This window comes from Ovis canadensis, chromosome 6 (assembly GCF_042477335.2).
Source record: "Ovis canadensis isolate MfBH-ARS-UI-01 breed Bighorn chromosome 6, ARS-UI_OviCan_v2, whole genome shotgun sequence".
Taxonomy (NCBI): Eukaryota; Metazoa; Chordata; class Mammalia; order Artiodactyla; family Bovidae; genus Ovis; species Ovis canadensis.
The window spans coordinates 39,815,433-39,830,123 of NC_091250.1; the positions used below are offsets into that span (position 1 = coordinate 39,815,433).

At 41.4% G+C, this 14,691-nt stretch overlaps 1 long non-coding RNA gene across 1 annotated transcript; it reads right to left on the bottom strand.

Annotated features, from left to right (window-relative positions):
- Positions 1-6,510: 6,510 nt before the first annotated feature.
- Positions 6,511-12,730, bottom strand: LOC138442886 (uncharacterized). Its single transcript, XR_011257923.1, has 4 exons — positions 12,604-12,730; positions 8,032-8,291; positions 7,561-7,730; positions 6,511-6,821 (listed from the first exon to the last, which is right to left on the bottom strand). It is a non-coding gene; the product is annotated as an uncharacterized lncRNA (long non-coding RNA).
- Between the last annotated feature and the right edge of the window lie 1,961 nt (positions 12,731-14,691).

Below are 14,691 nucleotides of genomic sequence, written 5' to 3' on the forward strand. Positions count from 1 at the left end.
ATTCTTTTGCTTGGAAAGCTCTGTGCATAGCCACCTGTCAGGGCTCAGCTCAATTGTTACCTTATTGTCTGGTCGCTTTTTCTTCCTCTTGTTCTTTATTGTTCTTCCAAATACGTCACTACCACCTGAAGTTTCATGTGCATTATCTGTTTTCTGTCCTTTCATTTCCTAAGGCAGCTATACTTATTTTAATCACTTGCTGTTGCCACAGGGCCCTTGCAACATGATGTTTGCACTACTTGAAATAGTTTTTTCAATCTCTTTTTTATACCCATTCCCTGCCATTTTACCTATTTAATTTCTTTAACCACTTTCATTTTGGCTTGGATGTCACTTTATCAGAGCTGCTTTGCTTGACTCATAAATCTTGTCATAACTATTTCTCTATGACTTTCTAAAAACATTTTTCCCTCACATTTATAGAACTCATCTATATCTATTACTATACACTGAATTATATATCTGATTATTTGACCATCACCCTGCTATGTCAAAGCCTTTGACTGTATGGATCACAACAAACTGTGGAAAATTCTTAAAGAGATGGGAATACCAGACCACCTTACCTGCCTCCTGAGGAATCTGTATGCAGGTCAGGAAGCAACAGTTAGAACTGGACATGGAACAACAGACTGGTTCCAAATCGGGAAAGGAGTACATCAAGGCTGTATATTGTCACCCTACTTATTTAACTCCTATGCAGATTACATCATGAGAAACGCTGGGCTACAAGAAGCACAAGCTGGAATCAAGATTGCTGGGAGAAATATCAATAACATCAGATATGCAGATGACACCACCCTTATGGCAGAAAGTGAAGAAGAACTAAAGTGTCTCTTGATGAAATGAAAGATGAGAGTGAAAAAGTTGGCTTAAAGCTCAACATTCAGAAAACGAAGATCATGGCATCTGGTCCCATCACTTCATGGCAAATAGATGGGGAAACAATGAAAACAGTGACAGACTTTATTTTGGGGGGCTCTAAAATCACTGCAGATGGTGAGTGCAGCCATGAAATTAAAAAACACTTGCTCTTTGGAAGAAAAGTTTATGACCAACCTAGACAGCATATTAAAAAGCAGAGACATTACTTTACCAACAAAGGTCCATCTAGTCAAATCTTTGTTTTTTCCAGTAGCCTTGTATGAATATGAGAGTTGGACTATAATGAAAGCTGAGCACTAAATAATTGGTGTTTTTGAACTGGCCACCTCATGCAAAGAGTTGACTCATTGGAAAAGACTCTGATGCTGGGAATGATTGAGGGCAGGAGGAGAAGGGGACGACAGAGGATGAGATGGCTGGATGGCATCACTGACTCGATGGACGTGAGTTTGAGTGAACTCCAGGATTTGGTGATGGACAGGGAGGCCTGATGTGCTGCAATTCATGGGGTTGCAAAGAGTCGGGTACGACTGAGTGACTGAACTGAACTGAACTGAACTGAACTGATGGAGAAGACTCTTGAGAGTCCCTTAGACAGCAAGGATTTCCAACCAGTCCATCCTAAAGGAAATCAGTCCTGAATATTCATTGGAAGGGCTGATGCTGAAGCTGAAACTCCAATACTTGGCCACTTGATGCGAGGAATTGACTCCTTTGAAAAGCCCCTGATGCTGGCAATGATTGAAGGCAGGAGGAGAAGGGGATGACAGAGGATGAAGTGGTTGGATGGCATCATTGACTCAATGGACATCAGTTTGAGTAAGCCCCAGGAGTTGGTGATGCACAGGGAAGCCCGGAATGCTGCAGTCCGTGGGGTCACAAAGAGCTGGACATGACTGAGCAACTGAACTGAACTGAACTGCTAGTTTTTGCTCAACATTATATGTCTAGCTCATAACACACATTTCAAGAACTCAAAATATTTGACAAATGAATAGATGAGCTTTCGACCATTGTAGGCTTCCCTGATAGTTCAGTTGGTAATGAATCTGCCTGCAATGCAGGAGACCCTGGTTCAACTCCTGGGTTGGGAATAATTCATTGGGTCACAAAGAGTCAGACACGACAGAGCAACTTTCACTTTCTTTCACTTTGGACCATTGTAATAATCTTTTTTGTTTATTGACTTTCTATCCCATCAATATGTTACTTTGCAATAATTAACTGTCTCCAACTTCTCTTTCTTCAGTCTCCTTTACACACTATTTCCAATGAAATCCTCTTAGTTCAGTTCAGTTTAGTTCAGTTGCTCAGTTGTGTCCGACTCTTTGCGACCCCATGAATCGCAGCACGCCAGGCCTCCGGGTCCATCACCAACTCCCAGAGTTCACTCAAACTCACATCCATTGAGTCACTGAGGCCATCCAGCCATCTCATCCTCTGTCATCCCCTTCTCCTCCTGCCCCCAATCTCTCCCAGCATCAGAGTCTTTTCCAATGAGTCAACTCTTCGCATGGGGTGGCCAAAGTACTGGAGTTTCAGCTTTAGCATCATTCCTTCCAAAGAAATCCCCGGGTTGATCTCCTTCAGAATGGACTGGTTGGATCTCCTTGTAGTCCAAGGGACTCTCAAGAGTCTTCTCCAACACCACAGTTCAAAAGCATCAATTCTTCGGCACTCAGCTTTCTTCACAGTCCAACTCTCACATCCATACATGACCACAGGAAAAACCATGGCCTTGACTAGATGGACCTTAGTCAGCAAAGTAATGTCTCTGCTTTTGAATATACTATCTAGGGTGGTCATAACTTTTCTCTTAAAGCTACTGCAAATCACATCCCATGGATGGCTTTTCATTACTTTGGTAAGAAAATTAGAACTTCTCATTTTTGAAACCCTCCCTCCCTTAATTTGTGGTGTTACCTTCTTAGTATGGATAGCTTAAGATCAAATGTAAATTGTATTAATAAAAAATTTGTTTCATTATACAGGTGACAAACATCTGCCTAAAACAAAAAAAAGTGAGGTTGCAAGGGGATGCTACAGCTTGTGTTATTTAGGAAAGACACTCAGGATTGGAATTGTTTATATTGTGTCATTTCTTAGAACATATTATTACTAATGAAATACATAGCATAGGTATTGCAGACAGTCACAGTTAGTTGAGCATCCTTACTTTGTTGGAATGTGATGTTTTTTGAGAACCTTTCTCCTATTTCGATTCTTGGTTTCATGATAGCCTATGGTTAAGGAAACTATTCTTTTCTCATTCTATGAATTTAACTTATTTTCCTTTGTTTTGTAGTTTAGTTTTTGGTTTTCTAAATTTGAACTCGATGGATCTCACTTTGGAATGACCTGATAACCTGCACATATTTTAACTGAATCATCCTAAGAAACAGAAAGCAAGCCGTTTTTGTCTGCTGAAGTCAGCGGGAGACAGTGCCTCTTGCTGCAGGGTCATCTGATGGTAACAAATTTGAAAATGGTTTGCACTATTTAAAAGTTGTCACTTATTTGAAATAAAATAAACATTAAAAATGTTACATATCATAAAGATATGTTATGATTTATATGATATATGATGTATATCATACTCCTTTATATTTTTAGAAGGCTACATGGGCTGCCTGGTGGTATAGTGGTTAAGAGTATGCCTTGCATTGCAAGGGACACGGGTTCAGTCCCTGGTCTGGAAGATTCCACATGCCATGGGGCAACAAAGCCCATGGGCCACAACTACTGAGCAAGTGCTTTGGAGTCCACGAGCCATAACTACTGAGTCCACAAGTGGCAACTACTGAAGCCTGCGTGCCAAGAGCCTGCGCTCTGCAGCAAGAGAAGCCACTACAATGACTACAGTGAGGAGCCTGCACATCACAACTAGAGAGCAGCCCCCACTTGCCGCAGTCAGAGAAAGCCCACGTGCAGCAGTGAAGACCCACCCCAACCCCAAACAAAACAAAACACCAAAAACTGCAATGTATGAAACGTTAATACATGAAAGTTATTTAAAGATATCTCTTAAAGTATGTACAGCAGGCTCTATTTTAATGTTTTGTAGGTAAAGACACTGAAGCTCAGAGAACTCAACAGGTAGCAGAGTGAAATGCTGGCCCCGTTTTGTCCTGAGTTGGTTTGGTTTGTACCACAATAGCTCTTAACAAAGCGTAACTTTACAAATAGTACTTTCAATTCAGACTTCTTTTGTCACTCGGAAGGACTCTGATATAAGCACTGGAAATGTAAAAATACAAGGTTTTCCAAATATTACCTAATTTTTACTTCATCTCTCTTTGGTTTCTGAAGTGGTGAAGCAATACTGCACAAAATCCAGGGTTGTTGGCTTGGCTTGGGTCTACTCACAAGACATTTACTACAAAGAGGATTCACAGAACTGATGACTTACTTAACCTTCCTCTTGTCTCAATGGCACTTTTCTTGCTCTGTTGGGCCAGTGCAGATTTGGGCTGAAAACAGGGCTTGGTGAGTAAGGTCTGAGATGCCATTCAACCCGAACCCACTCTCTCTCCTAGTGCTATTGTACAGGATAAGCCCAACTCAGGAATACTGAGCCTGCCTTTGGCAGCATCAAAGGGGAGGAAGGGCACCTATTATTAGGCTAGGTTGCTTTCTGAGACCCAGGTGTCATTAGATCCCGAAGAGTCAGTCAAGAGTAGACAGTATTTTCTTCATCCTATATAACACTGAAAAAGTGCTGGCATTGTCTCATCCATGGAGTCATATGAACTAGAAATTACCCAAGCCCATTTCTAGGTCTCTTCAAGGATGTTAAAGAAATTGCTTGGGTGAGTTCCCTGGTGGCCTAGTGGTTAGGATTCCAGGCTTTTACTGCTGTGGTCCTGGTTTAATCCCTGGCCAGGGAACCAAGATCCTGGCCATAAAACAAAACAAAACAACAAAAAGGGAAGTTGCTTGGAAGTCACCTGGCTAATATAATAATGCTACTATTTTCTGGATGACTATGGGACTAACAGATAGCCAACTGATTATGCATTCTGAGCCTCGCCCAGTTGATTATGGAAATTCTGGCCCAGGATCCCAGTATAGGTCTAAATGGTAGTAACATCTGAATGAAACAGTTCATGAGAAACCTGTTCATGAGAACAGAGGAGCTTCTGAGGAAAATTCATTCTGAGGGGAACAAAATCTTAGGCAAGAGCTTGGAACTATTTAAAAAAAAATTAGAAAGAACTTATCTTTGGACGGTGGTGGTGATCTGAGTTTGATTTGCTGGGTATCAGCTGAAACTATCTTGGGCTAGCCCCTGGAAAAATGTCTGATTCCCAGGCAAAAATAGAGTGATAAATAAAATTAAAAGAATATTCTGCTAAGAACCTTATAAATTTGGGATGGTGGTTCATGCAATTTAAAGATGGGTCTCTTGTGATAAAACATGATATGCAAGAGACAAGACATTGGGCCCCCCACATGCTTTAATACCCAGTGGTGCTACTGGTAAAGAATCTGCCTGCCAATGCAAAAGACACAGGAGACACAGGTTCAATCCCTGGGTCAGGTAGTTTCCCTGGAGTAGGAAATGGCACCCCACTCCAGTATTCTTGTCTGCAGAATCCCATGGACAGAGGAGCCTGGCAGGCTGCAGTCCATGGGGTCGCAGAGAGTTGAACACAACTGACCTACCGAGCATATACATATACATAAGCTAAGATTGTATGCAGTCTGAAGATTGCTGTGGTTCTTTCACATCTCTGAGTCAACGCATGCACAATTAAGTGCTTAACGAGCCTATCTGGATGGAGATAGGAAGTTAATAGGGAGAAGCAGCCGTGCTTTTCTGCTTAGCAAATGTCCTGGTCAATTAGTTTGAAGCTGCCTTTGCTAGGTATAAATACAGCTCTCTCATCCCAGGAACCTGAAGCTGATTCTCACTCTCAAGCGGTCAGTTTATGCTTCTAATACAGACATATTAAATACAAGTTGTGTGTGTCTTTCTTGCCAAATATGGAACCATGGGAAACATGGCTGATCCATCATCAAACTGTTTCCAGAGCCCAAATGTAATCTAAGTGATCTCCTCAACTCAGTGCTCCAGGAAGTGACTAGGAGCTAATTCGCAACCCTGTTCTAATATATTTTGGAACAAAAATATGATAAGCTCCTGCCATCTGGGAACATAAGGTTCTTTGTTGGAAAGAGAAGTTATGTCCCAAGTCAAGCTCTATTTAGGCAGATGATCTGTTTAAGGTAGTTGCTGTCTACAAATGGGGATTTCTTGCAGGAGGAAGAGTCTTTCCAGAGCCCAAGGCCCCATTTAAAATAACTTGTGCAGATTATATTTTGAAGCACTTAAGGCACTGCAAGTTTCTTTCAGCCTGTAGTTGCTAAATAGATATATTTTGTTTTAACACAGAGCCACCCCTGGTGGCTCAGAGGTAAAGAATCTGCCTGCCAATGCAGGGGGTGTGGGTTCACTCCCTGGGTTGAGAAGATCCCCTGGAGAAGGAAATGGCAACCCACTCCAGTATTCCTGCCTGGAAAATCCCATAGGCAGAGGAGCCTGGCAGGCTACAGTCCATGAGGTCATGAAGGAGTTGCACATAACTCAGTAACTTAACAACAGCAACACCGGTCAGCACACCATTGGTTTTCAAAAAAGATTTAATCACAGGAATTCAGAATAACAAACACTGTGTCAAATATAGCAGAGGTACAAATAGGGGACTTTTCTGCTCCAGCCTTCTTAGAAGAGGTTCCATTGCAGGTCTAACGTGTGCGTGTATCTCAGAATGCAACCAGATGAAAAGTGGGTCCCTGTTCATTGAGAGGCATATAAACTTATCGAAGTGGATGACTTCAAAAGAGTGACATTATTTTAATACTCTTTTTAGTGTGAAGCATTGCTTTTCTTGGTTCATTCAAAAAGACCATAAACCACAAGGCTCTGTGGTGACCTAAAAATGGGAAGGAAATCCAAAAAAGAGGGGATATATATGTACGTATACTGATTCATTTTGTTGCACAGCAGAAACTAACACAACATTGTTTTGCTTCCCTTGTGGCTCAGCTGGTAAAGTAATTATACTCCAATAAAAATTAATTGAAAAAAAGGTTACAACAAGTACCTGGTCAGGACAAGCTCATCTGTCCATTAGTTATTGAAAAGGATAGGTAGAAAATTCTGTTATTAGCAGCAGGACCATCTTTGGATCGCACACAACAAATGGGAAGAAAGAGCAGGCAGCCAAGAGATAGACAGAAATAACAGTTGAGGTGCTTTCTTGGGGAGGCAATCTCCCAGTCAAGTGAGACAGTGTGTGAAGAGTATGGTATTGGGCTGTAGACTTGTGGCACATTGACCAAAGTGGTAAGGGATAGAGGTTCCAAAATGGGTGCATATTGAAAAGAAAAAAAGGTTTTATTACATTTTTTGATACTCAGGTAAGCTGGTTCCCCTGGCAATTAAAGCTCTCCTCACTTAGACATGCAGTCTACAGTAAATATAGATTACTTTTGGATTGACATACCAAGGTTTGACACTCTTAATTGAAAATTCCACTTATATATATGCTGGACAATGTGGATGGAACTACATATAGCAGAGACATGATACATGCAGCAGTGCAGAGGGACTGAACACCAGAGACGGTATTTAAGAATGTGCAACTGAAATCAGATGCCCCTGGCACTTACTAATGGAGTACATACGTGCGTGCTGAGTCACTTCACTGTGTCCCACTCTCTGCAACCCCACGGACTCCAGGCTCCTCTGTCCACTGGATTTCCCAGGCAAGAATACTGGAGTGGGTTGCCATTTCCTTCTCCAGGGGATCTTCCCAATGCAGGGATCGAACATGCGGTTCCTGCAATGGCAGGCGGATTCTTTACCACTGAGCTACTGGGGAAGCCCCATAGTAACAGAGTGACATTAAACATAGAAAACCTTGCTAAGCTTCAGTTTCCTCTTCAATAAAATGGGGACACTAGCAACAGCAGCAATAATAACAAACAGTTTACAATACTGTTGTGAGGATGAGACAGTTTACGTCTCCTAGATTGGGTTGCCAGATATAATACAGAACACTCAGTTAAATTTGCATTTCAGATAAACAACAAATTATTCTTTTTATAAGTATACGCATGAAATGTTTGGGATGTACTTACATGAAACATTTATTGGTTGCTTATCTGTAGTTTTGTTTGCTAAATCTGAGACCCCTGGTCTTAGAGGATGAGTGGGCACAGGGGCTTCCGCTCCTAGCACTGCCGGTGCAGGATGACTCAGGTGCGACCCCTGCAGATAGCGCCCAGGCCAGCGGGTGAGTTCTCTTCATGGGCCCTTCAAGATTTTAATAACCTCGGTAGCCGATAGGAATCCAAAAGCAGAGTGAAAGAGTAGAAAAATGGTGGATTCTGTCTGATACCTAAAAATGTTTATGACAGACTGATTAGACATTTGCTGGGGACTCCAAAGATTGAGAGATGGGGAAGGGAATGGAGATTTCACAACTGACTCAGGAGCTGAGGATAAGAAAAGTGCTGTTTATAAAATTTTTTAAAAATCTCCAGACACAATACTGTAGCCTGGAGAAACACAGCTACAGAGAAAATAGGTTTCCTCTGTGTGGTTTCATGGACAAATGAACCCTAACTCCAAAGAACACGGCAAAATAGGAGTGCTGGGTGAATATTTATGACCGAAGTGCAAAGCAGCCCTGAGCTTTCAACATGATTTAAAATGGCTCATCCATTCTTTCTCCCAGTGAAGAGGTAAGATTTAATAATTAGTCTGTAGGCTGCTATTTTCCCTGGTGCTGTCCTTGTGGAAAGCGGTCAGCGACATGACTCCCTCCTGGGTAATGTTTGAATTTAATTACATTCAGAATGCATCAATTCATTAACCTTGTTTACTTCGAGATACTAAATTGATGCACTCATTCAAATGGGCGGTTTCACATACTCATCTTAGGCCACTTACTTGCAAAAGAAAAACATCATCTTTAGCAAACAATTACTGTTGAAAAGGCAACACCTAGGAAGTGAAGCTTTAGAACAGAACCATCAAAGACTCCATTAGCAGCCCATCCTGGAAGAACCTGAAGGCCTGGCTGACACATTTTGAGCAAGAGGACCAACTGTACCTATCATCAATCTATGTGGGCCACACTGCCAGCCTATGCCAACTCACGCTCTCAGTACGGCCCCTGTGAAAACTGTAATTTTTCCCGGTGAGCAACAGATGACCAGCTCGATAGATTTCAAACATGGGGGAGGGGGCAACAAAGCTTTTTTTTTTTTTTTCCAAAATTCTCAACAGAAAAAAATTGCATCCACACTAGGTCTCTTTTTCTGTATTTTTCCCATTGCTCTAGAAAAACCTTAAAGTGTGCAAAACCTCTAATTCCATGCTTTCATGACCCCAATCACTTCAGGGAAGTTTTTCCAAACCATGTCCCTTTCCATCCTTCTTTCTGTAAGAGCCTGCCTTGTAACTGGCTTCCATGACAGAGCAGTATTTCTTGAGCATCTGAACCTTGTGGCTTCTTGCTGCCCTAAATCCACTGACTCCAGACCTCTGGGGTTTCTTAAGAAAAGTGAGCCCCTCATGTTCTTCTGGATAGCTTAATTTCAAATTGACTTTTGTCCCAACACTTTGGTTATTCCAGGAGTTTTCAAGGGCACCAAAAAACCCTTCACCTGTGAAATGAAATCTTCACAGCTGACTAAGAGGAAGGGATGGCAGGAGGCATGTGTCAAGACACACAGAATACATCCAGCCCACAGTGTTCCTTCCCCAACGTTTCCCTGAACTTTCTCTGCTGCTCTTTCTTCCTCCCAAATGACACCTTCTGCAGTTCATCGCATGAGCTACTGAGACTCTGCAAACATGTGCAGGGAAAGAAAGGGACTGTATATTTCTTCACTCTCCCCCATCTGCCATGACGAAGACATTGGGCACAAAGTTGGGACTGGAGGCCTGAGTTTTCTTTTCCTAAACCTCCCTGGCCTAGAGCAGAGGCGGTCTATACCTGACATCTGTGCTGTATTCTAGTCGTATCTGCATTCCTATACTTGTGATATGATTTTCCCACTGAGATGCTTCGGAATTCTGCCCACAGCACTAGACATCCATGTAGTTAGAGTTTTCCTGTGAGATGAAACTGGTTGTAAGAGTAGAATAGTATCCCTGTTATGGAAAAATCACTCCAGTCGGCTGAGTCTCCATTTTCAAGTCCAATCACAATGGAAATAACAACACTGTACAATCATAATAATAATAGTAATAATAATGCTAGCCTTATGCTAGATGCATTCCACACATCTCTCGAGTCCTCACTATAGTCCTGCTGACATTTACAAAGAGGAACATGAGGCCCATGAAGGATGAACAGTGTGGTCAAGGGCATAATACTAGGGATGAGCAGAGCTGGATTTACACTCAGGAACATTTGGGTCCAAATCTAGTGCTCTTTCTTCCAAACTATTCTGTCATTCCAAATTCTACAGAATGTTTTTAGGAAAACTTTGCATCTCAATTTGCAAAAGAGAGGTTATCTTTATTCCCTGTCCATATAAAGAACCACAAGTTTGGTTAAAGCCTCAGTCAAGTATCTTTTCAATCCCCAGGCTGAATTAAGGCTTCCTGCTTTGAGTTAATGGGCTTCCCTGGTGGCTCAGATGGTAAAGAATCTGCCTGCAATGCAAGAGATCAGAGTTCAATCCCTGGGTTGGGAAGATCCCCTAGAGAAGGGAATGGCAACCCACTCCAGTATTCTTGCTTGGAGAATCCCAATAACAGAGGAGCCTGGTGGGCAACAGCCCAAGGGGTTATAAAGAGTCAGACACGACTGAAAGACTAACACTCACTCACTTTGAGTTAATAGTATAAAGAATTACTCTCTGTAACTTATAGTTTTGTTTCTGAGTCCTAATCCCTTACCACTTTATTCACAGAGCACTCAGCTGACTCTGCTCTTTGAATCTGTTTCCGATGAAGGAGGCTGATGTTGCAGTTTTCATTTGAATGAGGAAATAAAGCCAGGCTTTTTGTCATTGATTTGTCTCAAGGTATGTGAAAGCTGGACACTGATGGGACTAGGGAACAGACTGTGGGCTACTGCTTTGATAGTTGTCTCCTCTGATGTCCATTCCTCTGAGCAGGTTTTCAAAGCTGAGACGTGATACTGCAAAACATCATGGGCATAAATACTTGTACTATTGAAAGGAATATGTTCCAACAATTTGCTTGTTGCTGAAGACGGAGATATAAAAGATTGCCTCTTAAGTCTCAGTTTCTTCATGTATAAAGCAGTTTTGAACTTTTAAAAACTGTAGGTCTTTTTTATAAAAATAAAATCTTGTGCAGAAACTCCAAAATGTAAACTGATAAAAATGGAAATGCTGTGGTTGAAAAATAGGGTTGGGATGAGAACCAGAAGCCTCGCCTGGGAATCTCTGCTGGTCCACCTCCTTCATTGCCTCTGGGGCACCTGCTTAAAAAGTTCTGCAAGACACAGCATGACAACAACTGGATGAAACTTTCTTGAATATCCTCTCCAGCTCTGACATTCAAGGACCCTGAATCTCCCTCCCTACCATATTTCTGCTACATCAGTTTCATGAAAGGAGGTTATTGCCTCCTTGTCAGTGAGAAACAGACTATAGATCTGCATCTCTTCCAGCGCATTCATGTGATGGTCCTACCATCCAGGAATGGCTGATGACAGCTTCTTCCCCACCCCCATCCACTGTACCAGAGAGCTCAGGGCCTGGCTTGTCTTGCTGCCTCTATTTCCCTAGGCACTGCTGTTGCTGACTTGCTCTAAGACACTTCCACTGAACCACTCTCTTCTTTCTTCTCATCAAGTATGAAAGCCAGGGCACTGCATGTCATTAGACAATTTCCAGGAAATATTTAAGCACAATCTAGTCTTGATGGTTTGGGGAAGAAAGAAAGTGTTATACATTCACTTCCTGGTAGAGATGGAAACCCCAGCTCAAAGCAAGCTATGATGATGACTTGAAGGTCTGGTGTTGGGTTCAGAGTACAACTGCCTCCCAGTGGTCCTCCAGGCAGATCACAGATCACCACCAACAGAAGGATGAGAGTTCTAATGTGAAAATACACTCAATGCAGCCTTGTCCCATGTGGATGAGCACCTATCTGCTGGGACTTAGACACCACTAGAAATGGGCTGAGCATCCTCTGAGCAAGTGTATTTTGGGATCGTCATTGTATCTCAGCTTTACCAAGTTGTAAGCTGTCTGAAATAGAGGAAATAAAATTCCTCTGAGAATTAATTTCTTTTTCTGAAGTGGAAAACACTTCCCTTGCAAGATTCTGTGAGAATTAAATGACACAGCATGCTAAATTTCCCATCAAGTGCATAGCACATATTTGGAGCTCAATTAAATGGTAGCTCTTTTTCCTTGAATAGGAGAGACACAGCTACAGACAGAGGACAAACTTTATAAATACATCCTGCTGTCAAAAGCAGAAAGATAATTTCACTAGTTCTTAGTAGGGAAAGTATCATGATTAATTTTCCCTCTTTTCAGACAAATATTCACTAACACTAAGGATATTATGCTATTTTAGTACAAAAATCAATGCGATCCTAAAAACTGTAAAACAGCCAATGATGTAATTCCCCCCAAAGTGTATCATATTTAATTATCTTCTCAGAAAAAAGAAAGAAAGAAATAGAGGCTTGACAAGCACAAAGGATCACATACCTTAAATACTGTCATGCGATGGAGTTCAATCCATAAATTATTTTTCTTTTCCTTTAGATAAATCTTCAACTAAAAATTACCAGGAGAATGCTGGGGATATTTCTTGGCTTGGATACCATGTTGTGGCAACTTCCTTTCTTTTCAAAAGGTCTTTCAATTTGCTTAAGTTGTTTTCTTGGCAAGTTTATCATAAGGAGGAGTCAGTGGGGGTGGAATGCTATTTGGGGATAATCTTTCAGAAAAATGATCCAAAACAGTCCACATGGATGAGCCAAATAAAAGAGCATTTGAAAGGTAAGAAGCAAAAGGGGTCAGTTTCGCCATTTCTATTCCAAGTACTGAGAACTGATTGACAAAAGCCAGAACAGACAAATTACTCGTTTCCCATGTTGATTATCAGCTGAAATTTGATCTGTAATATTGCTTCCAGGATCATAACAAACAAATGATTAGAGACACACTATCTAGACAGGGAAGTTTTACAGAAAGAGTGTTTACAAATGTGAACTCAAATACCCCATTTCAGAAAAATGTAACATACAGGCAGATGTATATAGGCTCCAGGAATATTGTGTGTGTAAGTCTCTTCTCTGTGGCTAATTTGGACTGTACGCACATGCAGAGCTATGTTTAAGCAAAACCAGTTACCATGGTGACACAGAACCACTTCTAAATGCAGGATGTGATATCTAATTCTGTTTGTGTGTTAACTATTTAGCTGGAAAATGGGGGTCTTAGAAGGCACAGAGAGACTGATCAAAAGTCTCTTTCTAGGCTTCTTTATTTTCACCCTACCTCTGTCCTGATCAGTCTCTTCTCTCTTTAGACCAAATGTTAATTTTTCTCCAGGACCTGATTAAGTAGATGAATATTGCTTTTTTTCTGACTCTGACTGTAGTGAAAGTGAAGTCACTCAGTCGTGTCCGACTCTTTGTGACCCCATGGACTGCAGCCCACCAGGCTCCTCTGTCCATGGGATTCTCCAGGCAAGAGTACTGGAGTGGGTTGCCATTTCATCTTCAAAAATAATACAGAAAAGCCAGCTATTTATTCTATTAGGATAGGACAAAATTTCAACATGCTAAACAAGTAAATTCATTTTTAGAAAATTTCCTTGTTAGTTCTCATTAGAAGTGGCATTTTCAAAATAAATCCCTAATATTAGAGCTTGTTGATCCCTGTAATTTTAGTCTTTTTCCTCCCACACCCAGTCACGAGTTTTTCATTTTAGAGTCATGCTCTCCGGGTGAAGTATGGAGAGGCTGGTTCATAGAAAAAAAATGGAGCACAAATACATGCCAAAATGAACAGGAATTGTACATTTCAATTCATTAAAAGTTATTTCTTTTATTTGCCACACACTGCAGTGTGCAGGATCTTAATTCCCTGACCAGGGATTGAACCCATGCCCACAGCAGAGGAAGCACTGGGTCTTAACCACTGGACAGCCAGGGAAGTCCCTAGAAGTATTGTAAAAAACTAAATATCTGATAATAGCTTTTTCAATAGTTATAAGAACAGATGATAATAAGCTGCTCTTTCTGTGATTTTGGTGGCTGGGCACTTGTTTGTTGGGTCATCATCAGGAGCATTTTCAGATGAAACAGGAAGGAGGACTGAAGGGGGCTAGCAAGAGCCTGACTACAACTGAATCTTGTTTATCCTTGGTCTAATAAGCAGCAATCACATGGGTCATGAATTAAACACATAATCGCCAGCCAAGCTTCCTATATAGTTTTTTACAATCAAATCTATTGGCTGAGTTTACGCCTTTTCCTTTTTCTCGTATTGCAGTAGGTGCCCTAATAAATTAGGCTTCCAAAAAGCAGGTACTGGGTAAACAGAATAACTGAACATTCTACTTCATCAGTGGACAAACTAAAAAATTATGGCCAGAAAGCCCAAGGAAGAGCAGTTGCCTGTGACTTCTGTGTGATGAATTTTGTTTCCACCAGTTGAATCAAAGGTCTGTTTATGGAAACGCTCTTCTTAGTACTATAGTAAGTTACAAAACCCAACCAAACCACTATGTGGGGACTTCCCAGTGATTAAGATTCTGTGCTTCTTCTACAGGGGGCATGGGTTCCA